We start from the raw sequence: 24,796 nt of genomic DNA on the forward strand, positions 1-24,796 counted from the left end.
AAAAGATTTTCCCTAGTTTGGAACTCTCCAAAAAGGTTAATGAAAGAAAGAATATACGCGGGACCCATGTTGAAAACCTTTCCACCCACATGTGGAGGGAAAGCTTGAGAAACACAAGTGTTATGTTTAAAATGTCCAAAATGCCCCAACTTTTTTTTTTATTCATTTTACTATGTCTTTTTTTTATTTATTTTTTCAATTCATGCGTAACTTATTTTTTTTTTAAATAATTCACTACTTAACTTTTTGTTCGTAGATACATATGTTTTATGTCATTTTATTTTTTCACTGAACAATTGTTTATATATACTAACATATTATATTTATTTAAGGGTATTTATGTCAACTACCAAATGTAAGTCTTTCTTTTCTCCAACTTTCTATTTCAATTTCTCTTGTACCAAACAACCAAAACAATCATCTCACTTTCTACTATTTTTCTTTCCTTAAACCTTTCACTTTTTATTTTGAATCCAAACAAAACCTAAGTGTTGAGAATATAATAAAAAGAGAGACTAACTTACCATTGTGCAACTGTTAAGACAATTAGAAAAGCTATGATAGAGTACAGTAGAGCATGATAACTAGTTTACACTTGTGTTAGCTTATAAATAGAATTCACCACCATCATAACAAACTCAATTTAATAATAACATATTTGCTTCAATATGTTATTTATGCTTCCTCTCAGGATTCACACTTTCACTTTCTTAATACTATGGATTGATCTGGCCAGTCAAAATGTTGAGTTATGACTGCTCACCGCTTTATTGACCTTTTTCTTAGCTTCCTTCACATTTTTAAGGTTAGACCAAACTTTAAAACTTTTTTTTTTTATTCCACTTGAACATTTTCTTTCTACCACCAAATTTGTTTACCCTTGGGTAAAAAAATCTTTTGATTCTCTCAACGTTTCTTTTGCTACTTTTGTTAAATTGTAGTAATCTAGCACTAAAGCTCACTCTCCATCAATGTATTATAAAAATTACAAAGACATAACATATCAATTCAATCCAATATTTTTTTTGGGTAAGATGGTTCAGATCTCTTATATGTTAAGAATGCAACACATTAACACTTCTGAGGAAATTTTAAAAGTTGATAAGCGAAAAAAGTTGATGAATTCAGTCTATTAAATTAACTATACAATATTTTGTCTCGTGCACTCTCTTTTAGATAAGAGATGTTTAACATGACCAAAATAAACATAAAGCTAGATTTTAAGTATTGAGAGTTTGTTTCCTAAAATGTATAGAACAACGTTACCTGTTTTGAAGTGCACTCTCTTTATGCTTCCTTTTTTGAAGTATGTATAGAACAACGTTACCTAAAATTTATTTTAAGTGTTGAGAGTTCGTTTCCTAAAATGTTTCTTGAAACGCATACTATTATTTGTGCACTTTATTATGACAGACACCATATTTTAATTGTTGATTATAATCACGTTGTGACATTCTTCTTCTTCATATCGTCCAAAAGCAAACAAAGGTGACAACACTTTCATAATATAAGTATTACCTTATATGCATGCCTAGGAAGTTCAAAGGACAACATTATTTAAATTAAAGTGTGAGACAAGTCATAAACGTAACAACATTATAAAATAAAGGCTTAAATATGATTTTCGTTCCTGCAAAAAAAAAAAAATGAAACACGTCCTTGCAAATTTTTTTTTTGTTTGAAAAAGGTCTCTGACCCCACTTCATCATTAATTTGACATGGTTTTGCCCACGTGGTAGTGCTGACCGTGCAACTTTTGCCACGTGACGATGACGAGACATGCAACATAATAAAAAACATAAGACATATTTTTTTAATTTTGAAAATAGTTTTTAAAAATAAAAGAACTGAAAATAAATAAAAAAAATTCAAATATTTTTTTCGATTATAAAATTTTTAAATATATATTTTTTACAAATATGAAAAAATTAAAAAAATTAGTTTTTTTTTAAATATGGAAATAATATTTTGAAAATTAAAATATGATAAGATAATTTTTAAAAATTATATAATCTCAAAATTAATAACTTTTGAAAATATATAATTTTCAAATTAAATAAATTTATTTTTGGAAAATTTAATTTTCACTTTTTAATTTAATTTTAAGAGTTTTTTTTTGTCAAAAAAAAAAGTTTTTCGAAAATTTTAATTTTGAAAGTTTCTTTTTCAATTTTTCTTATGATTTTTAAATTTATTTTCAGATTTTTTTAATTTTAAAAAATAATTTTCAGAAATTTTATTTATTTTTTAATTATGTGGATTGTCTTGTCAGCGCCACGTGACAAAAGTTGCACAGTCAGTAACTGCCATATGGCAAGAACCATGCCAAATCTGAGCAGAAGTAGGGTCAGAGACGTTTTTCAAACAATTTTTTTTGCAAGGACGTTTTTCATTTTTTTTTTGCTGGGACGAAAACCAAAACTGACCCAAATTATAGGGACGAAAATCACATTTAAGCCTAAAATAAACATTGATATGCCATGCAAATAAAGTTTTATGTTTAAAAAGAAATAAAATTAACAATTACAATTACTATCATCGACATTTACATTTCAAACAAAATATTGGGGACGAAAAATTTAATATTATTATATTGATGGCAATAATCAGCAATGACCATTTTATAATTATTCAACATAACATTTTGACTCCGTCCCTTGAGATTTTCATATTATGAATCTCTTACACACAACGACAGAGAGGATATTTACACCTTGGTACAAGAGGATACATACAAATATGATGTCTACAATCAGAATTTCGCACGCACCTTGTGGTTGCTATAATATAAAAAATAAGAAACAAATATTAATGTAAGGGATGAAATATTTTGTATTTAAGATAAACAAGAAAGTTAAAAAAAATACGTATATGGCTTACCACTAGCGTCAGCTACAACAAGAAACGTGAAAATAAAGAGGATCAATAAATTAACAAATTTGATAGTTTTGGCCATTTTTTTTCTTCTTTCTCGTAAGCTTGTAGTAGATAGAAATTTATTGATCACTTTATGTTGTAAAAGTTCTATGTTTTGTTTCTTTTTTTCAATGAGTTTTTCATTTTATTTTTGCATTTATTGATTTTCAAGAAAACATCTAGAATTAAAATCATTATTATACATATCATCGGTAAGCAATTTTTCCACATTACATCTAACTCTATCGAAAAGGGCACCCTTCCATTATTTTATTTTGTTTTAAGTTTCTTTCCTTTAATCATAGATAGGGGCAACTATTAAAATGCAACAAACATGCAAACACAAATTATAAAACACAATAAAAAACACAAATTATAAAACACAAATTATCTGCCCAACAATTCAACATCTGAAAGGGTTTGGGACCCAAATTCTCATTAACCAACAAAATAATGGGGGCAATAATCGGATAGACATCTTAGTCGTTGTTTACGCGTGTTTTTGGTAAACAAAGGGCTGGTTTTGGTTATTACAAACAGGATCAAACCAGAAATCCTAGGACATGTTGTGCATTTTTCGATTTAGAAGACGTTTATCAAAGTGTGTTTGAAAAATCTTCATATTATTCATTCTGAACCCATGGTGCAAGTCCACCAATCTAAAATACCACACTTCAACTCAATTTCCACACACTTATGTGAAATCTCAACCTAGTACCTATCAACTACCTCACACCCCATAACAAATAAGCTCACTTGACACTTTATCAATGAGCAAGGTGATGATGGAACATCATATGACATTTTTGCCTCTGATTTTGGTTATTTTCTCTACGTTTGAAGGAAATTAGGAGATCATTTAGAGGAATTGTCAATCCTTTGATGAACATTTTATATTGTTTTCATTTGAGTCGTTGTAATTTAAATTTATCCTAAACCATACAACTTCACAAGCTTTTTTAGTCTTTTTAACGAGAAATCATGTAAATCAGCAGAACCATATACCAATTAAAGGATCGAGGATATGAAGATATCAAAATAGGTTTTTTGAATCTTAGAAGGTCTTTAAAGACAATACAAGTTGAAGAAAATTCATTTCAAATTTCAAGGCATTTCAAGACAGAAGAACGCTCAAAAAGGAACAAAAACTGTAAAATTTGCACACGGGCTACTGCCTGATGTGCCCTTGCACTTAGCCATGCGCCCTTGCGCATGAGGCAGCCCTAACTTGTGGTAAGAAACTACTATTTACTTTTCTTAACACCTAAATAATGATGTACTATAAATAGAAACCCTTGGACACTGTTTTATTCAATCAGAAAGCTACTAGTACAAGACAAGGGTCAAACGTTAGAGCTTCAAGGCAGATGATCTCCATCCTCTTGTTGTTCTTTCTAAGGTATGTTTTTCTATTGTTTTGTAATAAGCTTTGTTGCCATGTGCAACTAAACCTCTTTGATTAGGGTCCCACGATGAATTACTTCTTATTTGTTGGATTCAATTAATAAATGTTTTATTCAATTTATGATTCAACTATCTGATTTAATTTGTATATGTTCCTTTCTATACCATATTTTAGATGGAGCATATTAGGACGGACAACCCTAATTCCGCTCGAACATGGAAGTAGTAAATTGCTTATTCTCTAAATTAAATTATTTTAATCAAATCCGCTTATCCGACATTTGGTTTTCCCTCATAATTTCGTTGAAATTTTTGATAAGTCACCCAATGTCTTTATCTCTGAAATTTTTTATTACTTTAATATGTATGTTTGTTGGCCTAATTGCCTTGTCATTATTCATCCTTTTCAACAATTTTTTTTACCTCATGTTTTAAAATCCAGAGAAAGTACTTATAATTTTGGTCATCCTCTCTAATGCCTAGTCTGTCTGTCTCCAATAAGATCTCATATCCCTCAATTAAGAAGTTATGGAAATCCTTATTCCATCCATTCTTTACTTTTTTTTTATGAAGTAAAACTTTACATTCTTCATCTTTGATACACTTCACTTGACACAAGTATCTCTGCTTTCTTTCATGTACTTTTCCACACTTATATATATATACACACACACATACATACATATATTTGTTCCCCTCCTTGGCGACTAAGTGTTGAGAATAGATGAAGAAGAAGAGAGATTACATGAGGAACAAGCTACCACTTACAACTCTAACTCACTTGCAACATAAGCTTGTGCAACTGTTAAGAGCAATGTTATTTGTATAATCAAAATTGAACAATTTATGCAACAACTTTTAATATTGTGAGGAGCACGCCAATCAAAATCACTAAAAGAATATTAAAAAATAGCAAAATAGTTGTTGGTTGTACAAAAATGATGTCAATATATCATTCCTCTATAAGTAATACCTTATATGTCTTGTTAGGAAGTTCAAAGGACAACATTATTTAAATTAAAGTGAGACAAATCATAAACGTAACAACATTATAAAATAAACTGATATGTCGTGCACATAAAATTTTATGTTTAAAAGGAAATAAAATTAACTAGTATAATTACTATCATCGACATTTACATTTCAAAGAAAAAATTAGGGAAGAAGAATTTACTATTATTATATTGATGAATCTAATGAGTAATGGCCATTTTATAATTATTCCATATAACATTTTAAATGTGTCCCTTGAGATTTAATTATGAACCAGAGGTCACATGCAACGACAATAAGGAACCTTACACTTTGGAACAAGAGGATTCATACAAATAAGAAATCTACATTCAAAATTATTCTTGCACTTTGTGGTTGCTGTAATATAAAAAATAATAAATATGACTGTAAGGGATGTAATATTTTGTTTAAAAGATAAACAAGAAAGTTAAAAAAGATACAAAAATAGCTTACCACTTACGTCAGTTACAACAAGAAACATGAAAATAAAGAGGATCGATAAATTAATAAACTTAATAATTTTGGCCATTTTTTTTTCTTTCTTTCTCGTAAGAAGCAATAGATAGAAATTTATTGATCATTTTATGTTGTAAAAGTTCTACGTTTTGTTTCTTTGTTTCAATCATTTTTTTTCATTATGCACTTATTGATTTTCAAGAAAACGTCTAGAATTAAATCATTATTAAACACATTATCCGTGATCAATTTGTCACAATTACATCTAACTCAATCAAAAAGGGCAACCTTTCATTATTTTTTAATGAAATTGTGCAAAAATATGTAGTATATTGTAGAAATCTCTCCCAAAAGAATAGATTTTTTTAAGAAAACATGAATTAAATATGAATTTTTAACATAAAAATTCATGTTTTCTTAAAAAAAAAAAAAAAAACTAAATTTTTTTTTGGAGAAATTGTTATAATATTATAAAATTTTATTCAAAAATATGAATTCTACATATGAGTTTACTTATAGGGACTAAAACGGAAATGGAAAACTTGGGGGGGCTAAAAGTCGACGAATTATTTTATAGAAACTAAAACGAAAAATTAGTATATTTATAGGGACTAAAACCCACAAATACAAACAACACACCAACAATAAAACAAACCACGAACACCACCAACGACCCATCTTGAACGAAACCACACACTAAACCAATACTGGTGACAATACTGCCACCAACCTCGCCTTAACAACGACTCCACAACCATCAACATTCCGGCACGTACACCAACATCAATTGGAACCTTATGAACGACGGATAAGATCAAACTAAGGCACGGTGGACGTTGGTATGAAGAAGGAGACAATCTCCAAAGCACACGGCGCAAAAACATAGGAATGATCAAGTAGGTTTGTTATTATTAATACTACTTTTTTGAAGAAAAAAAAACAATTAATATAGATATTCATATGGCTTCCATTTAATATCTATACAACTATTTTATCGAGACAAAATTATAAGATTGTGCTTTTATTGAGGAAAAATTATAAGATTGTGTTATGTAGTTTAATTTTTTTTTCAATTGCAAATTGAACCAATGATTTAGCAATTCAATCGATGACATAATGACTCAACACCCTTACTGAGTCAACGATCAAGCTGATTTATAAAACATTAGACAAATATTTGTTGAACATAAATTAATAAAAAAAACTCGAGTTAGGTATTTGTCATTGATAAATATAACAAAATAAGTGGACAAATGTTTGTCATTGATAAATATAAAGAAACTTGGGATAAGTTTCTGTGAATGGTAAATATAAAAAATATGGGACAAACAATTGTTATTAATAAACTATTGGTGAGTGTCTTGAATTTCTATTAAATATGAAAATTATGCCCATGATATCAACGTATATCATAGATTAATTTAACAATGTTGAATGTAATGTAAAAAAAATTCTTATTGTTTTTGCCATTACCAGATCATTTTGTTGATTAATACTTTGTTCAACATCCAATACTTTTCATTGACAATGAGCAGAAGAAATTTTTTGAAATATATACAAGAAAAATATGACATTTGAAATAGGCCTTTCGTGGAAAGATTTTTGTGCTTCAAATGATTTAAAAGCTCGCGACATTATTCGTTTTAAGTTTACAATCGAAAATCCTCATTGAGACGTAATGTTTTTTATAATTTATTGATTGCTTTCATTTTCATATTCAATGGTGTAATGTATCTGTAAGTTTAGTTGTACCCTAAATTTCCTCTTTTCCAACCAAGTTGTTTGAGCTCCAGTGGCAATGAGCTCCTTTCAAGGATGTACCCGAGGAATACCGGGTTCAATTCTCAGTGGAAACAACGTTTGGCCAATGTGCATGCCTCTACGTACAAGCCGAATTAGTCGCCCACCGTTGGTGGGTCGGAAACGGTGCGAAAGCCAAGTTTTTCCTCTTTTCCTTTTTCGGTATGAAATTCCTATTCCTATTTCAGACTTCATCGATCGTATTTTTAATTTTAAGTGTATGTGATGTTGATTGCAGGTGAAGTGTACATGTTATTATTTTCTATGATATCAAATATGGACTGTTAAATTCAAGAGATCGTGCGGTTCAAAATATTCAATTGAGAAATTAAAAATTTGTGACATAAGAAATTTTTCGTGATTTGCTTTCTTCCCTTGACATCCCTTTTCGATCGAGTAAACCCAGAGTATGTCATCAAGGAAGACAAAATCAAATAAATTTGAACAATAGTCAAGGCATTAAGTTCCACTTATCAATCACAAACTAATTGTCACCCAAACGTTGTTTAATTTGTGGAACCTAATTTACGACTGAGGCACTCAAGTTTTTTTTTTCCTTCACAAAAGCAATCAGTTTTTGAAAAATGTTTTGATTAATACGTCAAGAGAGAACAACACTAATTAATTAAATTTCATCTTGAATTCTATGTTGGGACTTTTCACTGTCCACATGCTTTCAAAACAAATGGGCAATAAAGGGGACTAATTGGCCACATTGTGGCTTAACATAAATTTAAGAATCCATATGAATTAAGAAATTGAACTAAAATTTATAATTTGTTTTAGTCAAATTGGTTTTGCGTTTTATATTTTCATCGACAATATTGTGGTTTTTTTTTTTGCCAAATTGATTTTAGTCCCTGCACAACTGGTGTTAGATTTCCTTGAAATTTTTATAGACCTGAGGATCATTTTGTTCTCCATGAAAACAAGAAAGACGAAAAGAAACCAAAACGTGACTCACATGCCTTTCTTACTGAACATTATGAACTGTTGGATCAATTTGATTTAATGGTTGAGCTTTAGTGCAAGTCTTTTTGCTTACATCTGGTGTGGATCCTATCTCTTTATTATAGCTATAGCTATTTGTATTATCGTATTTTTATCATATGCTCTAATACGCCAAAAGTTATGTTGAATTTAGATGTGGCTTGATACTTAAACTCCTAACTATTGTTTGTCGTGGCCTTTTTTTTTTTTTTTTTTTTTTGTGTTAACCATTTGGTTTCTAGGAATGGATCTAGGCATTGCACCAAAATTCATATATGAGGGTACCCGCCTAAATGCATCCCAATTCGATGGGTTTTCCCCCCTTTGACTTGGTTTGAATATGAGTTTGGGTTTTCCTCGATTTTAAAACATGGGTATGGGACATATTACAGAGATATTGATCCTCACCCCGAACCCATACCCAAACTCGCCCTCGAATGTTAAAAATTACTTTATTAATACTCTTTTTATATAAATAAAAACCTAAATCTTAAACCATTTCACTTAGTCAGAATGTCAGCATGTGTCTGCACTCACTCGAGTTATCTCTGTTCTTCTTCCACATCTCACACCCTTAGTATTTCTCTTCTACAGTACTACATTTCCATAGGGGCTGGAGAACACTTCTTTTTCTATTAAAAAATTGATTCGCTTTGGGTAGGGAGATTGGATACTTGAACCCGTCAGAGACGGGAATGAGATTCAATTTTTCATCTCATTAGGTATGAGTATGGTAACAAGTAAATATAAGGGAATTAGGAACGGGATAGGGAAGGTAATATCCGTCCCCACCTCGCCCCATTTATCATGCCTACTGGTAATTTGGAATTTGGAATTCGATCGTGAGGTAAATATAGTCTAACCAATAATTGTTTCATCCAAGAATTAAACTTGGGTTCTCCTGAACAATTCGTCATTTGATTGATCTCATTAATCACTTGAACCCAATTAATTTAGTAGTTTTTTTTGACAAAATTAATTTAGTAGTTGTAGCTCATCTCTGAACCTAAATCACATTATTTTTTACACAAAAAAAAAAAAAGAATTTTGTTTTATGTTTTAACTAAGGTTCGATTTCCAGGAGGAACAACGCTTTGCCAGTGCGCATGTCTCTACGCATGAGCTGAATTAGTCGTCCACCTTTGGTGGGTCGGAAACCGGTGCGAAAGCCAAAAAAAAAAAAAAAAAAAAAAACATGTTATGTTTTTATTTGAATGTTTATTCTATGTTGAGTGCAGGTTTTGGATGTCATTATTATTTTTTGGCATGATGTTTGTAATTTGTATTTCTATTCTAAAATTCCTGTTGCTTCATTTTTGTTTTGTTTTTGTGTTTAACATAATTTATCTTTCCTTTAATATATGAACTATTTTCTCTTTTTACATTTGTGTTGTAAGAGTCAATATTCTTTTTTTACATTTGTTTGTGCAAATTAATATTTATTACGGTATGTAGTTGAATGGTTGAAAGTTAACCGAACGAGATCTGGTTCAAGGCAAATGAACGAGATCTGGATCGTGCTGAAATTGTTATACTTCTCATGTTGGTTTTAGGTTTCACTCCAAACCTCAAAAGTTAACCCTATATTTTTTCAATTAAAATACATATCTGTTCTTGAATTTTAATTTGATTGTTACAACAATCTTTGTCTTCATGTGGTGAAAATTATCTTGAACAAGAAATGACTTCAGTGACTCCAGCTATAAGAGGAAACAATGGAGATAAAGTTGAAGTTGTGGAACCATTTTTGTGGAGACAAAATGTCTTCATGTGGTGTTAAGTTTTGGGTTCAATCTTCACTTGCTTAACTGGCTTATATCTTGAAAGTGTGTTGCCATACTCTTTGCCGTTATCACATTGAAAATATTTTATATCCTTAATAATTGTAGTTAGTGGAGTAATTAAGTGGATTATAATTAAATTAATAAGGGTATATTAGTGAAAAATAATAATAAATGTTGCATCGATATTCTGAAAAGACAATTATTTTAAGGGTCATGTTAACTTGTGCCCTTAAGAAAGACAATTAAATAATTTTGTTCCTTAAATATTTTGCCAAGGAAGTTCGAAGAACAAAATGTTTAACATAGTAAATATTCTGAAAAGACAATTATTTTAAGGGTCATAGTTCAAGGAAGTTGAACTTATTGAAAAATAATTAATATTAAATATTTTGAACAATATCAACACAATTTTCAAAAAAAAATTATATTAGTGGAATTCTTAACATTTCCCTTATTTTAATACATAGAAAAAAATGCTAAAGATACAATTAAAATAAGACGCAGGGAGTAACTATTATAATTACTATCATCCACAATTACATTTCAGACAAAATATTGGGAAAGAAGAATTTATATCAGTGGCTTTGTGAACCGTTTTATAAGTATTCCATATGTTGAGATTTTAACTCAGTCCCTTTGATTACATTATCAATCTCTTATCACATATTTGGAGGACGACGACAACGACAAAGGCGATCAATACACACTGAAACAGTAGGATATACACACATACGCATCCTACAATCAAAATCTACCCTACACCTTTTATGTGCTGTAATTAAAATAAAATATGTTAGAATAAAATATTTTGTATATAAGATAAACAAGAAAGTTTAAAAGGATATGGAAATGGCTTACCACTGACATCAGTTACCACAAGAAAAATGGAAATAAAGAGAATCAATAAATTAACATACTTAATAATTTTGACCATTTTTTTCTTCTTCTCTTAAGCTTGCAATAGAACCAAATTTATTGATCACTTTATATTGTAGAAGTTCTATGTTTTGTTTCTTTGTTTCAATGATTTTTATTGTTTTTATTTTGCACTTATTGGTTTTCAAGAAAACGTCTTAGAATTAAAATTTATTATTAAACATATCATAGGTAATCAATTAGTCAAAATTACACTTAGCTCAATCGAAAAAGGGTAACCTTCCATTATTTTATTTTATTTTATTTTCTTTTTAATTTCTATCCTTTTTACGATAGATAGGGGCAAACTATGAAATAAAACAAAAATCGAAATACAAATTAAAAAACTCAATAAAAAAAACTCTTGAATTGTGTCTTTTTTTTAACTAGCAAAATATGTTGGTAGAAAATTGGATTTCGAAGCTTCTTATCAAGTGTAAGAAAACACTTTTATTTATAATTAATTCTTAGAAGTTTTTATCGTTTGAGCATTTGAGAGTCTCTTGCTTGTATGCTTGAACATTTATAATCAGTTGTGATTATAGTGAAAATTCCTTGAAAATTCAAGGGCATTAGACTACTTGTGGATTGTAAAAAGAACCAGCAAAATTATTTTGCTCGTGTGTACCATATTAAGGCAGACAATTTTGTATTAGCGTTTAAAACTTTTTTTTATCCCCAAAAAAACATATTTTACATATATCATAAACATTTCCTAAATATAGAAAGCATTTGAGCGGTGAGAAACATTTTGCTAGGAACAAGTGGATTGAAATAACCATGACCTCTACTTATGATAAGATAAATTTTGTAAGAAAGAAAAAAGAAAGAATATAAGAGAATAATTTATTCTTTAATGCATGATTTGTTAGACATGACAACAAAACTCATACATGCGGGTATCCGTCCGAACCAAACATAAATTGACAAGTTTTCCCCGTTTGACTGAGTTTGGATATGAGTTTGAGTTTTCCTCGATTTTAAAACATGGGTATGGGACGGATAACAGGGATATAAGTACCCACCCCGAACCCATACAAAAACCCGTTCCGAATGTATAAATCAATTTATTATCCATTTTATATAAATAGAAACTCAAACCCTAAATCGTTCCTCTCACACAATCATAGTCTCAATTTCTCAGATGACACTCACTTCTCAAAGTTTTTATCTCTTCTCGTTCCATACTCTTACTCTCGGTCTTTCTCTTCCCTGTCACCATAGCCATCAATTGTCATAATCTCTTTGTAGGATAATGAATAAACAATATTTCTTTTTTTATTAAAAAATATTGTCCACTACAGAGAGGGGGATGGGGCGAGGATACCTGAACCAGTCGGGGATGGGATGAGATTCGATTTCTCATCCCTGTTAAATATGGGTAGGGTAGCTAGTAAGTATATGAGAGTAGGGTATAGGGATGGAGAAGGTAAAACTTGTCCCCACCCTGCCCATTGTAATGCCTAGGCTTTATGTAGTAATGTTTTAAGTAATTTTAGGCTATTTTGATGCTGAAAAGGATAGGAAAATCAATTACCAAGGAATTTAGCATCGTGCCTCAATTCTAAAGCATAAATCAACATTTCAATTCACATAATTTTGTGGCGGGAGAGAAGTGCATCATGAAACGATTTGAAGGAGTGTCAAAATAAAATTTGAATTCTGAAACTAATCGTGACACAATATTGCTACATTGTGGCACAATGTTACATTGATGTTTCCTAACATAAAAGACAAGTGAAGTATCACGCCACGATCTATGAGTATCATGACACAATTTATAAATGTAACTTTAGATTGGTACGGTTCGGTTTTGAAATTAAACTAAACAAGGTCTAATACGTTTTCCATTTGGTTCAGTTGAATTTTTTGTTTCGTCAATTTTGCTTAAACCATTTACACCCCTAATAGGAGGAGTTATCATAACATGAATGTCAATTTTTTTAAAGAGAAGCAAAAATTATTATCATATAAAAAATGCTAACATTGTAGCCATAAGTGCCATAACAATGTTTTATTTCTCAAAATTGTGTTTACCACCATACTTTTTACCTATACTCTTGATAGTGTGATAAGTCGTAATTTAGATGGTTTTTAAGTGTTTATTTTAATAGAATTCTGTTTGTTTAAAAAAAAAATTAGAACTATTTTACTGCAAATTTGTTCGTTTTATTTTCAGAATCACAAATGATAGATGATCAAGTCTTTGAGCAAAAGAATGGATTAAGATGCATGATTGAAGCTTGTTTGAGAAGAAAGCTAAAAAGAGGAAATTTTGCGCGATCCCAACCTCCAAAATGTTGCTGATTTGGTGCACAATTATGTGCTGATTTGGTCCATATTTTTGTGCTGATTTGGTGCATATTTATGTGCTGATTTAGTGCAAATTTATGTTTGGATTTGGGCCGTTTTTATGACCATTTTAGTGCCTTATAATGTGGAACTATTTCCTTTTCTAGAGGATGGCTTTTGCTATTTATATAGAGAGAGCAATCAGACTTCTAAATCATCTTTAAATCTTGGAATATTTGTGACAGTTGTTTTTCATTGAATCAAATTGATCAAAGCTTTATTTTCTTGTTCTTTAATTCCTTGTTCTTTACAATTCCGCACTTTTACATTCAGCAATCTACTTCCATGTCTTTCTATTCTGTCAATTTAATTTCTTCATCTACCATAACCATGAGTGAGTAGATCTCGTTATCTTGGGATTGTTGGTTGAGTCTAATGGCTTAATTCCTATCAAACCAAGTCTAGAACCCTAATCTTATTTAAATCTATTTTCTAACAAGTATCAAACGAAGGACCGAAAAGTGAAGTTTAATAGTTGTTATTTCATCATCTCAAATATCAAACGAAGGATCAAAAGATGAAGTTTGATATTGGAACAAATGAAATTAGACAAGACGACACAAAACTTGATGGGAACACCCCAGATGAATAGTTTTGTGAAGTATTGAGTCAATAAGTTTCGCTCTTAAAGGGTTTCAATAACAATCAACCATGAGAATAGGCGTGATTGCTATTGAAACACACTCATGGATTCTGAAAGGAACCATGAAATACATTAGAGAAACTTGTCTTTAGAAACGAATTTAATTTAAGAGGAAAATATAGGTTTGGATTGTGAGTAATTTGTCATTACGATGAAGCAATAATCCCGAGACGCTTTTTATTATCTGAATTTTATATCAATCAATCTGTTTAATTTCTAAACTTTTAACCTTTCAGCTAATCATAATTAGAAAGGAAAACAATAATTACAAAAACCTCCTATGGAACGATATTTTACTACTTCGATAGAACCGTGCGCTTACGAATTTCGCTATCATGGTGGTCAAAATTTTCCCAATAACCATGGTTGTTACTTGCCACGAGGAGGAAAGAAGTCAAGAGAAAAATAGAGTAAACACCTCTCAATCCCAAAGAGGCTCTCTTGAGGGAGTCTTCCCTCTTCCACCGTTGTAGGATCCCATAGCTAGTGCCACTATTTGCTGGCTCCAAATTCATGTCTATATTTACTTGAGAATTATTACAAGAATTCAACATCTCTATTTGGTAACATATGACACTCTTTTGAATTCTCCTGTTTGATATTTTATACTATAATAATGAATTGATTGCAAAAATGTAATTCAATGATTTCCTTTGATATGATTTGTGAATAATATACAACTATTGTCAATCCTATTTTGAAAATGAAATAATTGCTAATGAATATTTATAAGTCAAACATATAATAAATATATACATATTATAATATTTACGAATGAGAAAGATTTAAAGAATTAGAAGAGGGAGAAGGAGGAGGCTCAAAACAAAGACAATGTTTGTGAAGTGTGTTTCCTTTGTTTTTATTTTGAAACCAATATTATTCTTGTTGTTCTTAGAGTGTAAGTTAAGTAGTAAAAGTTTGATTTTGAAACCAATTCTAACTTTTTGGGTATAGCCAATCAAAAGGAAGAAAAAAAATAAAACAACAAAATACACATTTAGTATAGATGATTTAGGGACAAAAACTTTATTCTTTAAATAATCTTACAATTAGAGACGAATGGAATACTTTCTATGCTTGTCAAGGAAGTTCAAAGGACAACATTATTTAAACTAAAGTGTGTGGGAAGTTGTAACACCCCAACATAAATTGCATTCCTAAAACATTGAATTAGACAATTTTAACAAAAGTGATAGGAGAGACGTGGTGTGGTTCAATTTTATTAAGGAAAGGAAGAGGGAAATGAATTTGATGCTTACCAAGTAGTTAATTCTTATTAGGTACTCCAAAAGTAAACCTACATGATGATTTCCATGAGATTGGAGTAAAAATTGCGAACTGGGAAATAGATAAATGATTACGGAGAAGTGATTTAGCAACTTTGATGAATTGGTGTTGATGTATTTTGAATGGTAATTTCAGGCTTAAGAGCAAATAAAATTGTTTTTTCCGTCTCATTTTAATAGTCGTTATAGAGTTGTGTGCGGTTATCAAAGAAATGTTCAGTTGAATTGATTTTAATGGAAAAATTAGTATAATTTACAAAAATATATTAATTAATCGTAGTTAATCGAGTAGTTAAGTGAAGTGGAATTAAATAAATAATGTTATATTAATGAAAAAAAATGTAGCATTGATATTCTTTTTTGGTTACATTTGCATTGATATTTAAAAATCAAAATTATTTTGAGATTTAGAAAAATTCCTTAAGATACAATTAAAATGAGACGGAGGAAGTAACTATTATAATTACTATCAATGACGATTACATTTTAAACAAAATATTGGGAAACAAGAATTATTATTTTTTTAGAAGAAAAAGAAGAATTTATTGTTAATATATAGGTGGCTTTAAGAACCATTATAGTATAAGTATTCCATATGAGATTTTAATTCCATCCCTAGATAATATATAGGTTACATTATCAATCTCTTATCACAAAGTTTTGTTTTCAAATAGAAGCACGGCGACAACGACAAAAGGGATCAATACACACTGGAATAAGGGGATATGCACAACTACGAATTCTACAATCAAAATCTTCCTTACACCTTTTCTGTGCTGCAATAAAAAAAAAAAAAAAAAAAAAAAAAAAAAGTAAGGAACAAATATTAAAGGAGATATTAAAGGGGATCAAATATTTTGTATATAATAAGATAAACAAGAAAGTTCAAAAGGATACGGAAATAGCTTACCACTAACATCAGTTACAACAAGAAAAATGGAAATAAAGAGGATCAATAGATTAACATACTTAATAATTTTGACCATATTTTTTCTAAGTCTATAGAAAGAAATTTATAATCACTTTATATCGTAAAAGTTTTATGTTTTTTTTAGGAAATAAAAGTTCTATGTTTTGTTTCAATGATTTTTATTATTATTTTTTGTTTTTTTTGCACTTATTGGTTTTCAAGAAAACGTCTTAGATTTAAAATCATTATTAAACCTATCATAGGTAATGAATTAGTCAAAATTACATCTAGCTCAATCGAAAAAGGACAACCTTCCATTATTTTATTTTATTTTATTTTTAATTTCTATCCTTTTATGATACGTAGGGGCAAACTATGAAATGCAACAAAAGTCCAAATACAAATTATAAAACTAAAAAATTGTTGAATTGTACTTTTTTTTAACCTAGCAAAATATATTGGTACAAAATTGGATTTGTGCAATACCTTTGGAGTTTTGATGATAATAAATTATTGAAGAATAATTGGATATGTTAATATATATTCAAGTGTATTGTACTATATAGATTAAAATCCATAGTATAAAATAAAGTTTTGATCTTGGAAGAATATATACAAGAGTATTTGCAAAATAGGGAAACTGAAGATATACATCATATTTTGAAGAACATCAGACTCTGAAGGCTACTAGACTATAAAGACCATCAGACTCTCTGAAAGACATAAGACTCTGAAGGACCCGGAATCCACGTCATACTTTGTCATATTTTAAAGTTGTCTCTATTAGATTCAGATAGTACAATTTGTATTCTCCTGATCATGTGAAAATACAAACAAAGAACTTCAAGGACAAAAGGAATGAACAAATAATTCCAGTTGCAATAAAAGAATTTCAAATGTCCCATATAAACATCCATCTCCGGAAATATTTCAACGTTCTTGATTGAAGTTTCTCGACGAATCATAATGTGACGATACCTCTCCAACGTCTCTCAAATCCTTGCCTATATAAGGAGCTTAAGACTTGAAGAAAAGCAACAAGTCTCTGCAGTTTTAACTGTGCCCTTACTCTATAAACATCAAAAGCACATATAACACTTAAGAATTTCTTACTAAGTACATATCTTAGAAATTCTATAGTCTTAAAGAGTTTGTTCTGTTCTGTAATTGTTTACACCTCTGATTATATATCAAGTGTTAGAAAACTCTTTTATTTGTAAACTCTTAAAAGTCTCTTGTGATTGAGCATTTGGAAATCTCTTTCTTGTGTGCTTGAGCATATGAAATCTCTTGGTTGTGTCCTTGAGCATTTGTAATCAGTAGTGATTATAATGAAAATCACTTAAAAATGTTGTAATTTTAGAGTTTTATTTTATTTCAAAAGTTAATTAGAAACATGATTAACTTTACTAAACTATTATTTTGACCACATGTTGATATACTTAGTCAAAGTTGTAAATATGGGTTGGTACTAATACTTAAAATTAGCCTTATTTGAAGTTTTCTCTCCCTAGGGTTACATTTATTTGCTTGCTTTGACCAAGTGATAATTACTTCCTAATTATAAGGAACCACCAAACTTGCTCACTATACAAAAACATATGGTTCTTTTATTTTCACATCAGAATAAACATACTTTTTACGGAGAACTGATCACCTCTCCACATAAAATTAATTTCCTTTCTTAGAAAATCAACTTTAGGTTTCATGGGTGCATCATTCATGTGTTTATGAGATTCAAGTTGTTCTGTCACCTGATATGATTCATACAAGCGAAGAACCTGTTGTATCTTGGGAGGATATACGCTTATGAGGTCCATGAATCCTTAAGACAGTGACTTCGTCACGCCTCAGATTATTTAATGGTTTACTGTTTTGCAGGTCATAGACGTTCATCGTCGATTTTGCTTAAACCACATACACCCTTAACTGGAGGAGTCATCATGAATGTTGTGCTCGCGATTTTCGGATGTCAAACCATTAATTGATTTGAATCGTCGATCTTTGAACTCTCGATTTTTATTCTTGGGAAGAGAAAAAATGAGTAAAAACCCTTATCGAGACTTTGGATTCGGGGGTTGGTTACGCGAAGGGAAGGTACTAGCATCCTAAGCGTCTATGGTATTCCATAGGAACCTCTTGCCTAAATTATCTTGTGCTAAGTTACTTGTTTATTTGAAAAAATTATTGCCTAATGTCTAAGTGAAAGAATGGAGGGAGGAGAAGTATGTTTTTGGTTATTTTTATTTGATTTGGAAGGATAAAAATCCTATGCCTACATACCCTTAAAGAAAGGGATCAAAACCAATGTAGTTCACCTCAAAAATTTCTTTGGTGGGTTAGGTTGGTTTTAAGATTTTTTGAAAATGGTTTTAAGAAGAGAAAGAGGCCTCAAGGCATGAGATAAAAGAAATGAGTGAGGTTGATTGATTTTAAATTTTGGAAACGATTGAAGTTGAATTAAAATTGATTGAGAATTTGATTAAGAAAATAAAGAGAAAAATGTTGCTAAGAAAATGATTTTTTGAATTTTGACATATTTGATTTTTTTTGTGAAAAATGATTTTTTTTAAACTAACGGTAAAACTAACGTAACGTCGTAAAAAAATAACGGAAAGCGGTAAATAAAATGTGGTAGTGTCGGTGTATGTGTCGGTGCTTGTGTTACCTACATTATTACATCAATTCCTAAATACAACCCTAAGGCCTTTATGCCAAAATAAAATGCAAGAAATAAAATTACATCAATTCCCTATTTATACATACTAATCCAATGACAAGATAAAATGATGAGAAAATTAAATATGCATGCTATGATCTAAGACAAAAATTAAATGGTTAGTGATCACAAGAAATATTATGATGAATGAGACATAAGAAATAATAAGCAAGAAATAAAAATAATAAAAAAAAAAGACATTTAAGATCATCATATAAGAAATAATAAATAATAAGTAAAAAAAAACAAATTAAAAGAAAAAAAAAAAATAGGATGGATTTTTAACAATGAGAAAAAAAAACATTTTTTTGGAATTTTTTCTAAAACATAAAATGTCAAAAAAGAAATAAAAAAACAGCATTTAAAAAATAGAAACAATAACAAATGAAAATAATAAACAAATGGTTCAGCAGGATTAATTCTGGACCATTGGATTAAATCAATGGTCCAAGTTCAAACCCCTGGATTCATCATAGCCATAGGATCTAAGATCCAACAGTTGGATAAAAAAGAACATGGAATACTGCAAGCAAGGAACACACATGTGATCTAAACAGAATCATCCTTGACCGTTAGATTAAAAATCAAACAGTCTAGATCTGAAGGTGTACTAAATGTCACCATGGATTGCACATACATGACCGTTAGATTAAAAAAGGAAAGGATCTAAAGGCTTAGAAAGAAAGAAGAAAGGAATCAAATGGACCGGTCCGGTTCAGATGAACCAGACCGGTCTGCACATGTTATAAAGCATAAGGACCGGTTTTTTTACTCATTCTTCTCCTTCCTCCCTCTCTCTAAAAAAACAATTGCTCTCCCTTCTCTCTAGAACCAAAAACCAGTGCCCCTTTTTCCTTCTCTTCTCCGGCGAGTGCAGTTTTCCGGCGCGGTGGCCGGTGGTGGCACCACCGCGCCGGAGTTCCAAAACTCCACCAAATTCAAAAAAAATTTCAGTTTTAAATATCCTTTTTCTTGCTAAACCCAAATCCGGTCTCAGAATTTCCAAAACAAACTCGTACAAGTCTAGATCTAGGAACAAAGATTCAAAAAAAAAAGTGAGCAAAAAATACCTCTACTCTCTCTCTCCGGTTCGGTTTGGTTGCTCTCTCCCTTGTTCCGGTTCGGTTGCTCCGGTTCGTGCTTGCTTTCCCTCTGGTCCGATTCGTCTCTGTCTGTTTTGGTTCGGTTCTGATTTTCTAAACTTTGGTTTTGGATTGTGTTTGTGGTGCTTGGATTATGTGATGTTTATGTTGATTTCTGGAAAAAATTAGGAGGATGAAAGCTCATGCATATTCATGAATGTTGTTGGTGATATTCATATTTGTTCTTATGATTTTTGTGTTTGATCTGGTAAAGAGGAGAGAGAGAAGGAAATTGTGTTTGTGACTTGATTGGAAAAAATGTGTGGTTGCTGATTTTTCTGTGAACAGTGATCTCTCTGGCCCATTTCCCAATGATTGACAGGGTTTTTATAGTGACAAACTAGGGTTGGCTCTGGTACAAACAAATGACCAAAATGCCCCTGCAGCTGAGACTTGGAGAAAAAGATTTGACCAAAAAGATAAATAGATAAATAAAAAAACAAAATGAATAAAATAAATAAGAAAATAATAAAAAAATAAAAGAAAAGAAAAGAAAGAAAGAGGTCACGTGAGTGACTTCTTTTTGTTTTTTTTCTAAAAAAAAAAAAATAAAAAAGAATAAATAATAATAAACAAACTAGTCTAAAAAGAAAATAAAAAAGTCCCTTCGGAATCTGACATGAGGTACTTCAAAGTATCCTCCCTGCCGAAATTTCGATTGAAAAGATTAATAAAAAAAACGCCTTTTAAAATGCGATTAGCCATTTTAAAATGACTTGTCTGTTATGACTAAAAGGATTATAAAATGCGTTTATAAAAATGCAAATGGAGTGATTTTAAATGTTGTAAAAAATGCAAGCGAGGACTTAAATGCAAGATGAAAGTTTTTAAATGATTAATGACGAAAAACACGAGTTTTAAAAGGTAAAAAAACGAATAAAAGAGAATCTGAACTATTAAAAAATGTGGACAAAAAAGATTTCAAATGGTCCAAATTTGGGGTATGACAAATGTCAATTTTTTTTCAAAGAGAAGCTATAATTATTATCATCTAAAAAATGCTAACATTGTAGCCATAAGTGCCGTAACAATGTTTTATTTCTCAAAATTGTGTTTAATTACCACAATACTTTTACCTGTACTCTTGATAGTGGAAGGAAGTCAAAGAGAAAAATAGAGTAACACCTCTCAATTCCAAAGAGGCTCTCTTGAGGGAGTCTTCTTTCTTGTAGGATCCCGTAGCTAGTGCCACTAGTTATCAGCTCCAAATTCATGTCTATATTTACCTGAGAATTATTACAAGAATTCAACATCTCTATTTGGTAATGAATTGACTGTAAGAATGTAGTTCCTAGATTTCCATTCATATGTTTTGTGAATAATATACAATTATTGTCAATCCTATTTTAGAAATTAAATAATTACTAGTGAATATAATTCCTAGTTAATGAATTTATAATGAATATTTTCAAGTCAAACATACAATAAATATATACATATTCTAATATTGACGAATGGGAAAAATTTAAAGAAGTAGAAGAAGGAGGAGGCTCAAAACAAGACAATGTCTCTGGAGTGTGTTTCCTTTGTTTTTGAAACTAATATTAAGGTTGTTGTTCTTAGAGTGTAAGTTTAGTAGTAAAATTAAAGTTTGATTTTGAAACCATTTCTAACTTTGTGTATAGCCAATGAAAGAGCGTGTGAAAGAAATATTACGTTAAGGAGAAAAAGGAAGGAAAAAAAAAAGAATAAAACAACAAAATACACATTTATATAGATGATATTATATTTAGGGACAAACACTTTATTTTGTAAATGATATTGTAATTAGAGAGGAAGGGAATACGTTCTATGCTTGCCAAGAAAGTTTAAAGGACAAATTATTTAAATTAAAGTGTGCGAATGGTCATAAACGTAATAACATTATAAAATAAAAATTGTTATGACATGCAAATTAAATTTTAGGCTTAAGAGCAAATAAAATTCCTCCCTCCGTCTCATTTTAATGGTCGTTTTAGAGTTGTGTGCGATTATTAAGGAAATTTTAGTTGAGTTTATTTCAATGGTAATATTTACCACTTATAGTTCTTAACGAGTGCCCCCGGGAACACTGGTTACATTTTTCTAATGTAATTTATTAAGACATCATTATTAATTGTAGTTAATGAAGTAGTTAAATAGAATGATATTAAATAACAGAGCAATGCTATATATCAAGAAAGATTTTATCAAGAAAATTCCAAGAATGACATGGCAGAATAACCACCCTTAGATTTTATCAAGAAATAGTCCTGAAATTAATGTTAACCAATAAAATCTCAGTCTGGTCGGAAATCATGGGGTGGTGGGTGTTATGTATTTTCTTTTTTATGAAAGATTAATAAATGAGACTGAAATCTAAAGGTGGTTATTGTGCCATGTCATTCTTAAATTTTTCTTATAAAATTATTCTTGATATCTAGCATTTTCCTTAAATAAATAAGAGTATATTGACAAAAAAAAAAAAAATATCACATTGATATTATAAAATGAAAATTATTTTAAAACATAGAAAAATTGCTAAAGATACAATTAAAATGAGACGGAGGAAGTAATTATTATAATTACTATGATCAACAATTACATGTCAACAAAAATATTGGGAAAGAAGAATTTATTATTAATATATTAGTGGCTTTAAGGACCATTGTATAAATATTTAATTTCATATGAGATTTAAACTCCGTCCCCTGCAGTTACATTGTCAATCTCTTATCACAAATTTGGAGGACGGCGACAGCGACAATGTTTAACATCACACAGTGGAATAGTAGGATAAACACAATATCGCATTCTGCAATCAAAATCCTCCTTGCACGTTCTCTCAGCTGTAATAAAAATAAAAATAAAACCAAGAAACAAATATTAAAGGGGATGAAATATTTTGTATATAAGATGAACAAGAAAGTTCAAAAGGATAAAGAAATGGCTTACCATTGACGTCAACTACAACAAGAAACATGAAAATAAAGAGGATCGATAAATTAACAAACTTAATAATTTTGCCCATATTTTTTCTAGTAAGTTTTGCAATAGAAAGAAATTTATTGATCACTTTATATTGTAAAAGTTTATGTTTTGTTTCTTCTTCTCAATGTTTTTTATTGTTTTTTTCTTCCACTTATTGGTTTTCAAGAAAACGTCTTAGAATTAAAATCATTAATCAATTAGTCACAATTACATCTAACTCAATCGCAAGGGCAACATTCCATTAATTTTATTTTGGAGCAAATCCATTATTATATTTTATTTTTAATTTCTATCCTTTTATGATAGATAGGGGCAAACTATGAAATGCAACAAAAATGCAAATACAAAATTATAAAACACAATAAAAAAAATTATTGAATTGTGATTTTCTTAAAACTTGCAAAATACACATTTATTCACAAGAGGTCTATGTCATTGGCTACCATATTAAGGTAAACAATTTTGTATTGGAATATTTAAGATTATATTATGAAATAAATATGTGCGTTTTAAACCTTTTTTTTTTTTTGGTTTGATCCCTCCAAAACAACATATTTTACCTAGTATAAACATTTCCTAAATATAGATTTAGTTAGTATTTGAGGGGTGAGAAACATTTTGTTAGGAACATGTTGATTTAAATAACCATGACCTCTAATTATGATTTGGTGATAACAAAGAATATAACAGAATAATTTATTCTTTAATGCATGCTTTATGTGTAGAAAGTTATTGATGACACTCTATCATACTATGTTATCTTACTCATTTTGATATCTTTTAGTAAGGTTTTAAATAGCTTCAGGATATTTTGATGCTAGAAAGGATAGGAAAATTAACGATCAAGGAATTTAGGATCGTGCCACAAAATGGGATCATCATGCCACGATTTTAAAGCAAAAATTAGCATTTCAGTTCACATAGTTTTGTGGCACAAAAGGAGTGCCATGAAGAGATTGAAATTTTGAAACTGATCGTGACACGATTTTTCTACATTATGGCACGATTTTACATTGATGCCTCGTGACACGTAAGACAAGTGAAGGATCACGCTACGACCTATGAGCATCGTGGCAGGTTTAATCGACCAAGGATTTTCTAATAAAGCTCATTTTCCATTCTAAGCAAGGGTTCGATTTTTTGAGATTTTAAAGACATATTTGCATATTAGGCTTGAGGATTTCATGGTGTCTCACCATACAGTTGTTCCTCATTTCATGTAATATATTCAAATATATTAATTGTTTATGCTTTAGTCATAAGTAGCTAATTTATTTTGGATTAGGTTTTGGATGAATCTATTTTCAGCTGATTGAAACATGTAGTTGTGAAACTATATTCAATGCAATTACAATTCTAGTCTGTATTCATCATTAATTCATTCTTAATGCCTTTTATATCTTGATCACATATGAATTGATCTTAAATATCAAGTGATTACTAGCATTAAGTGTTGAATTTGATCTAATAATATTATTCAACCTAACGGTCACTATAGAAATATTGGATTGCTAAA

General features: G+C 29.9%; 4 long non-coding RNA genes across 4 annotated transcripts; all 4 read right to left on the bottom strand.

Annotated features, from left to right (window-relative positions):
- Positions 1 to 2,593: 2,593 nt before the first annotated feature.
- LOC11418174 (uncharacterized) lies at positions 2,594 to 3,072 on the bottom strand. Its single transcript, XR_003011302.2, has 2 exons — positions 2,881 to 3,072; positions 2,594 to 2,780 (listed from the first exon to the last, which is right to left on the bottom strand). It is a non-coding gene; the product is annotated as an uncharacterized lncRNA (long non-coding RNA).
- Positions 3,073 to 10,852: 7,780 nt separating this feature from the next.
- On the bottom strand, positions 10,853 to 11,397 carry LOC11422474 (uncharacterized). The gene is made up of 2 exons (XR_003011364.2): positions 11,223 to 11,397; positions 10,853 to 11,136 (listed from the first exon to the last, which is right to left on the bottom strand). It is a non-coding gene; the product is annotated as an uncharacterized lncRNA (long non-coding RNA).
- A 4,600-nt stretch (positions 11,398 to 15,997) lies between these two features.
- LOC11422475 (uncharacterized) lies at positions 15,998 to 16,647 on the bottom strand. Its single transcript, XR_003011402.2, has 2 exons — positions 16,471 to 16,647; positions 15,998 to 16,336 (listed from the first exon to the last, which is right to left on the bottom strand). It is a non-coding gene; the product is annotated as an uncharacterized lncRNA (long non-coding RNA).
- Positions 16,648 to 22,842: 6,195 nt separating this feature from the next.
- LOC11420408 (uncharacterized) lies at positions 22,843 to 23,405 on the bottom strand. Its single transcript, XR_003011340.2, has 2 exons — positions 23,245 to 23,405; positions 22,843 to 23,138 (listed from the first exon to the last, which is right to left on the bottom strand). It is a non-coding gene; the product is annotated as an uncharacterized lncRNA (long non-coding RNA).
- Between the last annotated feature and the right edge of the window lie 1,391 nt (positions 23,406 to 24,796).

The sequence above is a fragment of the Medicago truncatula genome, chromosome 4 (genome assembly GCF_003473485.1).
Source record: "Medicago truncatula cultivar Jemalong A17 chromosome 4, MtrunA17r5.0-ANR, whole genome shotgun sequence".
Classification (NCBI taxonomy): domain Eukaryota; kingdom Viridiplantae; phylum Streptophyta; class Magnoliopsida; order Fabales; family Fabaceae; genus Medicago; species Medicago truncatula.